General features: G+C 36.4%; 1 pseudogene across 1 annotated transcript; it reads right to left on the reverse strand.

Annotated features, from left to right (window-relative positions):
* Window positions 1-917: 917 nt before the first annotated feature.
* On the reverse strand, window positions 918-1806 carry LOC104656223 (annotated as a pseudogene). Its single transcript, XR_747098.2, has one exon. The product of XR_747098.2 is annotated as an mRNA turnover protein 4 homolog pseudogene (transcript).
* Between the last annotated feature and the right edge of the window lie 8489 nt (window positions 1807-10295).

Here is a 10295-nt window from a genome sequence, read left to right on the forward strand (position 1 = left end):
GGGGAACGTGAGACTGTCTTCACAGCTGATGGCAGTAGATTAGACTTAGTTAAATCTTTGCATAACTATGTATCTAGATTTTTAGCTTTACTGTAATAAAATTTATATTCTATCTTTGGCAGACATTCTAACCTGATTTTATTATAAATTATATATGTATCTCAGTGGGGAAGGGAAAAGGGGAGGTGAAAATTATATAAGGAAATCCGTTTTTCTAGCTCATTAGCTTGTATTTATACCTTGCCCTCAGTCTACCATTTTCTTTTTATCTTTCCAATCCATCCATAAAAATAACTTGGAAAAAAAGTGCCTCATAAGAAATGCAAACTTTCCAGAGACAAGCAAAACAAACATTGAAATTTACTAGTGTGTGATTTTCACCAGAGGGCAGATACCTCATAACACTCTTTCAGTCAGATAAACAAAATGCTGGTTATTATAATCTAAATTGCCTACTACATACACATCACAGTGTATGGGGAAAGTTAATTCTAAAAAGGCAAAAAAAAAAAAAAAAAAAAAAATCTCTGCTTCAGAGATTTGACATTCTAAGAACAACTTGACACAAGTTATTTTTGATAGATAAATGATAGAAATGAGGTAGAAGTGACATAAAGATTTTTACTTAACTGATAAATTTTTCTTTAAACAGATTATTATCTAGCATCATGTAGTGAAAGATTCGTCTTACTTAGGATTAGGAAACTGCTCATATTTGACTATGGCTTGATTGGATGTAACCTTGGTTGTATCACTGAACATCTCCGGGCCTCAAATTTATTGTCTAAAGAAAACAAAATTGACTGAATAATCCTTAATTCATAGTGATTAATCCATATTAGTTCCTATGAGAAAAGGTGTCCTTTTAAGGACAGGTGTTTTCACATTAAAATATTTAATGACTTATTTTCTTTTTTTTTTTTTTTTTTCCTGGCCCAGAGTTTTATTCTTTACAGGAGGTCAGTGCCCATCACGTTCCCTGTCTACAGACAAATAAACAGCTGCTCTCTCCAGAGCGGCGGCAGCAGTCCTGCATGGTCCAGTGAGACCCAGAAGGTTCTAGGTCAGTCCTGAGTCCCTTTCAGTCATCGTCTTCTGAGTCTGACTCTTCTGTGGACTCGGATGCGCTCTCTGGCAAGTCGTCTCCCATCTGCTGGAACCTTCCCGACTGTGAATCCCACATGTATTTGATGGTTACCTTGAATTCAGCCATCTCATACCCAAAAAGTTTCAGGACGCGAGCCTGCTCTGGGGTCAGCACGTCGCCCTCCTTGCACACCTCATAGTCGGATAGCAGAGTCACCACACCTCTCTTGAGGGTGGTGGGCAGGCCCAGCTGCCTGAGCTGTGGCTCCATGGAGTCGGGGAACTGCTCCAGCGGCCCCGGGTCCAGGCTCACAGTGAAAGCCGCTTTGTTACCAGCGCGGGCGTAGTCCATTTCTGTGTATTTTGTGAACCACTCATTCACCTCCTCCTTTGCGCGGTTGGTGAACAGGAGACCCACTTCACCCCTCAACCTTTTGCTGACCTGGTGCAGGTTGTCTTTGTACTCATCAGATGGGCTCCGACCCAAGGCCACCATCATAACCTTGTTTTTGCCAAAGAACATCCGGCTGTGCTTCCAGGCGTTCCGGATGTCCTTCAGCTTGCTGTTCCTCATGTTGGCCACAGAGAAGATGAAAAGGTACTTGTAGGTGTCCACACATTTCCGAAGCTCTTCTATCAGGTTTTGTTTCAATTCCAAGCCTTTCTTGGCAGCTTTGGTTAAGGAGACTTTCTTGTCCCGCTTGGATTTGGGCATTGCGCTGAATCTTAATGACTTATTTTCTATCATATCTCTTTAATTTCTGTCTGGTACATATATGTATAACATACACACAGTACATATTTATGTTTTTTTTTTTTTTTTTTTTACAAAATGAGCAACTGATTTTTTTTCCTACATGGTTAAGCACTTCTCAGAATATCTATTTCTTACAGCACTCTGAAGAATTATAATTGTGCCCATTTTTTTCAGGTAAAGTCTTGGAGACACAGATTTAGTAGTAGCTAACTCAGGGTCATGTAGACAGTAAATGGGAAACTGAGATTCAAGTCCAGACAGTCCGATTCTGCACTCTAGTGTTACAGCATTGCTGATTTCACTGTACTCAGTATCTTTCTAAAACAGAGGTCTATATGTTCATTCCTGACTACAAGTCTTTACATCTTATTCCCCACCCTGAATACCTTTCTCACATATCTCTTCTCTAGATTTCAGATGACACATTGCTCTGGTCAGCACTAACTGATCAGAGTTGACATCTGAAAGGAATCCTATGGCTCATCATTGTACAAATGGCAATGACTCCAACTACGTTTCAAAGTCCTGACTGCATAGCACCTGTGCTATGACATAAGCTCCTCAGTTTACATTTCATTTTTCCCCACATTTGCAATGTCCCTGTATTCTCTTACAGGTAAATGTACCATCAAGAGTCTCCAAGCAAAGACTTTGGAGGAAGTCTGTATCACTCCCTCTCCCTCATTCTCTGTACCTGTTTTTCTTCTTTCTCCTAGTCATTGACCTTGGTCCTCATCATTTCTCACCTGGATTATCACTATCGCCGCCTTCTTATCTGCTTCCTGGTCCTCCTGCCATGTCCTATTCCAGTTCATCTAGCATAAATATGACACAGTAATCTTATCCTTCAGTTCTTCTGCATTGTTTTCAGCATAAAATCAAAACTCTTTATTATAATTTCTAAGGCCTTTCCTGATCTCCTTCCCTCCTTTTTTCTTCTCCTGACGCTTTTCACCTCAAGTGAGCTTCAGCAAACTTCTCCAAGTCTTCCAGCCCTTCCTCTGCATTCTTCCACTAAAATTAAGAGTCAGGACATGTTCTCCCAATGCTTAGGGCCCCAACACCTAGCCAGTTTAATATAATAGTTAAGAACTCAGATTCCGAAGCTACACAGACCTGGTTTAAATCACTGACCCATCACTTACTAGCTTATTTGGGTAAATTTAGGCAAGTAATGTGACCTCCTTGAGACTGGTTTGTCAAATGGGGATAATAAAGGGTTTACCTTGCAGAGTTGTTAGGAGGATTAAATAATTCATATAAAGCTCTTGTTATGATGCTTGGAACACACAGTAAGTGGTTATGATGAATGCTGATACTACTACTAAAGCAATGTGTTGAATTGAATGAATAAAATAATAAATGCATAAATGCATTAAACATTAATGAATGAATAATATGTATGGAATTACATCATGTACAGGAGCATACAATGTGTATCGGAATTTCTATAGAGGAAGAGATAGATATTCTGGGTCAGAGATGGAGAAGTCTAAGGATGAGGCCAGGTATCTAAGCAAAAAAAATTTTCTGTCTTAAAATTTCTTCCATAATTAATATTAGTTTAGTAAAAAAGGAACAATGCCAAGCTTGTTTGGGGTCAGGCTTTCATTTTATACTTCCATTGCCAAGCTCTTGCCTCAAGAGAGGTACTTTTTGCTACTTCCAAGATCATAGTCTTTGTTCCTCTCCACTGAATTAGAATAAGCACAGTGTGCCTTCTATTGATAGAACCATCTGAGGTTCCTGGCCTGGAGGGACATGGATGAAGGAAAGCTGGTGTCAGCACATTTAGGGCACATCAGGGAACAATTGAGCAGTGTGCAGAGGGTGTGCAATTACTTGCTCTCATTAGATACTTGTTAAATGTTTGCATGCTTGCCAGTGGCAGAGATGGCACACTTCAAGTAATTGATTGGGCAAAACAATTTTATCATCACCCACAGTTCTATAAAAGCTAGTGTTTAATATTTTCCTTTCTGAATGACTTTACACTTAACACCCTTGGTCAAGAGTCAATGTCTGTGTATAGTCAGAATTTGGAGTCCTCAGCAGATGAAATGACAGGGATTAACACTCATTTCTCTAAGTGGCAAAGTAGAAACAGCAAGATAATAGTAACCAACATATTTAAATTTTTTATAACTTACCCTGCACATTCCTATATATGATCTCATTTGGACTGTTGTTTATATAAGACCACATATAGGTAGTATGGGTATTTTTGTTACTCTTTTACACGTTTGGGATAAACAAGATAATAGTCTGTCAGTTAATTGTTCAAATTCACTTAGTAGTAAGCAGCATTCTTAGGGTCACTTAGAGGTAGTGTATTGCCTGCCCTTTTCCCTGTTCAACTCCAAACCATCATGGTGGGTGATTTTATAATGGATGTATAAACTGAAGAGGTGAAAATTATTTAATAGAACTATTTAGTAAGATTGGGAAAACAGAAACATCCCCCTAACCTCCACTCACCCACCTAGCCTCTGGTAGCCTCTGCTCCTACTAGTTCAGTGATTTTTATTGCTCCACATGTAAGTGAGATCACGTGGTATTTGTCCTTCTGTCCCTGGCTTATGTCATTTAGCATAATGTCCTTTAGGTGCATTCATGTCGCAAATGACAGGATTACCTTCTTTTTTAAGGCTGACTAGCATTCCATGTGTACATATACCACATTTGCTTTCTTCATTCATCTTATTTTCTAAAGTCATAATGTGAGTATTTGTGGTCCTCTGAATTCTTCATATCTTACTTGCCTTTCACCTTTAGTGGTATATTCAATACGTACTTTAAACATCTGGCATGTACTAGGCTCTGTAGTAGAGCCTAGAGGCACAAAGATGAATTTGAAATATTCCCTGACCTCACCATTGGTTAAGAGACATATCAATGTAGTTTCTACAAAAAGGGAGATGAATAAATTAATGGTTGCATCTTGCTTACTCCTTCCAAGAAAACTTGGGTCTCTCTGTCCACTAGAAACAGTGATTTCCTCTAGGGAGCAAGGCCACAGCTGATGCTGGAGAGGCCTTAGAACTTCCCATACCTACACTCCATCGAATAGACTGCAAAGGTTTAATCCCGTAGCAACCTTGTGATAAATGTAATCTACTATGACTCATATTATTATCTCTGATCGCCATCCAGTATATAAACTCCTCTGGCATCTGCTCTTTCCTACAGCCTTACTCTTAGGAACATTTAGGCTCCCTTCCTGTGATCGGTCCTTATTCTGTTCCTCTTCAACTGCCCTGTGGACCTGAAGTCTATAGTCTCCTCTTCGAAACTCTCTGTTCATAGTTAAGCCTGTCTGTATTTTCTCTAACTGGTGGCCTTAATTGAAACTGAGACCTTCATTATGACAGCCCTTCTGCCATGTAAATGGGAAAATCTAGTATCAGGAAGGAGGCAATCATAAGAGTTTGTGTGGGTTTATGGCTCAACTACAAACATTCTAAAAAACAGTTATTTATTTGGCGTTGCTTTTAGAAGTCAATGGGAAACTGAGACACTTTCCCAGGTGTGTTTCCATTGATCTTGAGGTCTATCAGTAGTAAGCATCTGATACCTGACTATATCTGCAAGTATCAGACCTTTAAAGTAGGAGCAGAACAATAAACCATTGAGTCAGATCCAAGCTGTTCTATACAAGCCAGCTTTCTTTCTCTGGGGAAGGATGTGTCTATCTTGCCTTAACGTCATCTCAATTTTTTAAAATAAATTTCAAATAGCTTTGTTTCCTGCCACAACATATTGTCTTTCTTTCTGGCTTGTGAATCTTTCCGTATTTTTAAACTTAATTATATTTTTCACCTTTGTAATCTATTTTTCACTTCTACTACCACATGAGGTAAAAAATTTACATCTGCTTCTGCTGGGTAAAGTACTACAAGAAATGTATTATTTCTCATAAATGAGTTATGAAATATTCTGATTATCCAAAAAAGTCATGCTATGCACATTCTCAAAATACGGCATAATAGAATGTACCTAATAATAATCTTGTTCTTTTTTTTATAGCAGCTTAACTTTAGTAACATGAAAACTCTGCTCCTTTACAGCTTCTTTTTCATCTCTTTCAATTGTCAGTATCACAAAATTATGTTTATACATTATGTACTCAAAAACATAAACTAATAATTTTTAAAATGCATTTGTCTCTTAAATTATGTAGAGAACAAAATATGAAGTTACAAACCAATGTTAAAATAATACTAGATTTTAATCTAATAATGTTTTAATGTATTAGTCTCTTAAGTCATGTAGAAAACAAAAATGTAGTTACGAACCATTATAATAATACTAACTTTCATAATTGTCCATATAATTACCTTTATTGAGAGTTCTATTTCTTTGTACAGCTTTTAATCTTGTTCTAATTTATACCTTCGTTGGATGACTCAAAATGCAATTCACTATCATACAGAAATCTCAGGGACAACGTGATTTATTATGGTAAATATGCATAAGTGTCAACTAACAGATTTCAGATTCTCTGAGAAATATACTTTGTGTTTAAGTGTAAAAAATGTACGTTAATGTAAAGTACTTTATAAATAGAATTATATGTGAAGTTTTTAAGAAAATGAAAGATGTAAAAGTTTCAAGGTCATTTTCTTGAACTGCAGAAACTTCTTGATGAAAATAAATCACTAATCTGTTTTCTGGATTTCATTATCTTCTTTCAAAGATGACATTGTTTTTGCCTAGGCCAGCAATATGGTCTTTAATTCTGCCTCCCCTATGCCAAGATACAGCATCGAAGCAGAAAACACTTAAGCATTGAAATCACAACCCTGAGAATGAAATAAAATCTTCTTCTACCACATAGTACTTTGTGACCAAGGATAACGTTTGTTAAAAACATTTCCTAGTTTTAGTTTCCTAATCTGCAAAGTGGAGATAATTTTTACCACATTGAATTCTTGCATGAATCCATGGGGCAATTTAGGTAAAGCACTTAGAATTGTTCCTGGCACATACTCTATGTTTAGCAAATGCTTTGTGTTGATATTATCCATTTTTAACTTAAAACAGTAGCTCATAGATGAGGTCCTACTAGTTTTGAGATTTAGTGAGCACATCTTTGTTGACTTAAAATGGACTATATCATCTCTTAATGGTTGTTTCTTTTTTCCAGATGGGAGAGGCCTAATCCCTTTAATCTTTGCTTATCATCATCTCATTGTGGATGCAGCATCTGGCGGCTTAGGGCATAATGAAATATTGTGGAGGTGGAGGGAGGATTCAGTGTTGCCCTAGCCTCTTTGTTGGAAAGTTCTCTCTCTGATTCCGAAGTGAAAGTCAGTTTTCCTGGATCTTCCTTTCAATTTTCCTACTCCTGCTTCCTGGGCTGCATCGACTGTGTAATCATTCTGATCATTGGACAAAGCTTCTAAATTTTTAAATAGAGATTTGTTTCACATAAACATCTCTTTTCATTTCGACATCCCTGGTTCCTACAAGCTTTCCTGATAACTGTTTCCAAACATTTGTCATCCTGGTCACCCTCTTTTGTCCTTTGTGCCCTAAAGTGTTCTTGGAGCAGAACATGCTGTTCTAGATATTTCAAAGAATTGTGGATTTCTCTTCTTGTAGACACTATGTTTCCATTAATGCAGCATGAGATTGTACTCATTTAGGAAAAGCCTTGCTATGATAAGGCTTGAACTCAATGACAGTATTTGAATGTTTTCCTTGGAACAACTTGTTAAAATAGGTTTCCCTGGTCATATAATTTTACTGATGGTATTTTGAACCTAATTCTAGGACTCTTCATTTCTATCTGCAAAATTTCATGTTACTACTTTCATCTAACTTCTTCAGTATATTCAGAATTGTCTATCATTGTTAGTATTTTATCTCAGCATTGAGGCATCTGATAATTTGATAGTATGCCTCAATAGACGATATATAATAATGGAATCTTTACTGATAAAGAAGTTTATTACAGTAAGGCTCAATACACAAATGGCTGACATGCTGGACCTTTTATTCATGTTAGAAATGTACAATAATTGACAATTTTTAGTCTCTAGCCTTATCTTACCTCTTTCATGGTTAACAGTTATTCTAATTGGGTGATTTACTGAATGAGACCAGTGAGTATTTCATCATTCTATGATGTAAATCATCTGGGACTGTAATGGACTCATACTCAAATAAAGCATGTATGTGTTCTCTTACCATTTCTACATGTTTTCTCAGTTTCAAAGTTTTGCTCTGAACACACACACACACACACACACACACACACACACCACATATGTCCCTTTTGTTTATTTTTAAATTTTTATTATCTTATTTTATGATTTTTGTTGGTACATAGTGGATATATATGAGGCTCTGTCACTTTTGTTTTTTTTTTTGGAGACAGAGTATCACTCTGTCACCCAGGCTGGAGTGCAGTAGTGCCACCTTGGCTCACTGCAACCTACACCTCCCAGGTTCAAATGATTCTCCTGCCTCCACTTCCCAAGTAGCTAGGATGATAGGTGTGTGCCACCAGACCCGGCTAATATTTGTACTTTTAGTCGAGGCAGGTTTTTTCCCTGTTGGCCAGACTGGTCTCAAACTCCTGTCCTCAAGTGATCTGCCCACCTCGGCCTCTAAAAGTGCTAGGATTACAGGCATAAGCCATTGCGCCTGGCCCACCTCTCTTGTTTATGTAAGATTGGTATCATATGTAATATGGTTTGGCTCTGTGTCCCCACTCAGATCTCAACTAAAATTTTAATCTCCATATGTTAGGGCAGGGACCTGATGGAAGGTGATTGGATCATGGGAGTGGTTTCCCCCATGCTCTTCTTGTGATAGTGAGAACGTTCTCATGAGATCTGAATATAGACATGAAAGATACTAAGGTAGACCATTGGAAGATTCTTCTCTGAAGAAATGGATTGGCAGGAGAAAAAAGACCTGATATGGACATTTTACTGGTCCCTAATGAAACAACAGCCTAATTACTTTAAATTGCTGTTCACCACACAAAACCTCCAACCTGTTTTTGGCATTTTTTGTTGTTGTTGTTGTCGCCTTTTGTTACATTTGAAGGGCGGGCGAAGATAACCTGAACTTGGAGGAAACCTGCTTCTAAAAAAGCTTCATTCAAAGCAAGGGAAAGGGAATTTGGAAGAAGCAAAAGCAATGCAGATAGAGAGTGAAAAATGTAAAAACCTATAGATGTAATTAATAACGTTGTATTGTTAAAAAGGCATGTTATATTCCAAAAAAAAGAACATATAAATTGTGAGAAAGAGGTCTTATCAATTAAAAATATATTAAAAACAAAACATTTTGTAGAAGACTTGTGCTAAAAAGGGCAATATCTCCCACACAATAATAAAAAAGTCAAATAAGTGTATAATGAATTACAAAATATATAATCATGACTGTAACAAGCCAGAAAGTTTAATTTCTAACTAACAGGAAATCCAGAGAGATAATGGAGAAAAAGGAGAAACAATCAGTGGTTAAATAAGTAATACAAGAAAATTTCTCAGAACTCTGGGAGGCATATTTTCAGATTCAAACATTTTATTTATAGCCCAGCATTATGAAAAATAACCAACACAATATGGCACATCATTATGAAATTTTAGGTCATAAGACATAAATGATGCCGAGAGGGAAAAATAAAGGCCATATAACCAATGTAAATTTAAGAATATTACAGGAGCAAGAAAATAGGAAATTGCTTTAAAAGGCTGAAGGAATTCCTTACAGCTAAAGGATCATAACAAAGGATCTCAAAAAAGGCCTTTTATATCGTTTTATGGCAGAAAAGAACACAAATACATGAATAATTTATCTATATAATATCTTTTGCACCTATTGCAAAGATGGAAAAGGTTTTGAAGCAAATAATGTGAGCACAATTTTCAGCTAAAGCACATGAATTTTATTACATCTCTGTGGAATCTTACACAATCTTAACAATGGAATGTGTTACATAATTTATAAGAATAACCACTTGTTAAAAAGCAAACAGGTTCTGTAAGTAACCAAATGATTTATTAGCTGAAATTCTGCAAACAGATTTTTATTGGCAAGGAGAAAAGTGAGGAGAAGAAAACTATCTATCTATCTATCTATCTATCTATCTATCTATCTATCTATCTATCTATCTATCTATCTATCTATCTATCTAGTTTGTCTATCTCTCTATTATCTATCTTCATCATCATCATCTGTATCATCTATCATCATATCTCTATATAACCCAATTTATATATAATTCAGCCATCTAAATGATTTTCAAGGAATGATTTAATTTAGGAAAGGTAAGTTGCCTTTGCTTCCTCTGAAAGTTATTTGAAAAAGAATACTAATTTTTCTACAATGCATTTGAAGGAGTTCAGCAAAAATTTATTATCTTTATTTCTTCTTTTTATTTATTTATTTCTTTTTTTGATTTCTTGATATTATGCTCCCATGCACTTTGAAT

The sequence above is a fragment of the Rhinopithecus roxellana genome, chromosome 6 (assembly GCF_007565055.1).
Source record: "Rhinopithecus roxellana isolate Shanxi Qingling chromosome 6, ASM756505v1, whole genome shotgun sequence".
Taxonomy (NCBI): Eukaryota; Metazoa; Chordata; class Mammalia; order Primates; family Cercopithecidae; genus Rhinopithecus; species Rhinopithecus roxellana.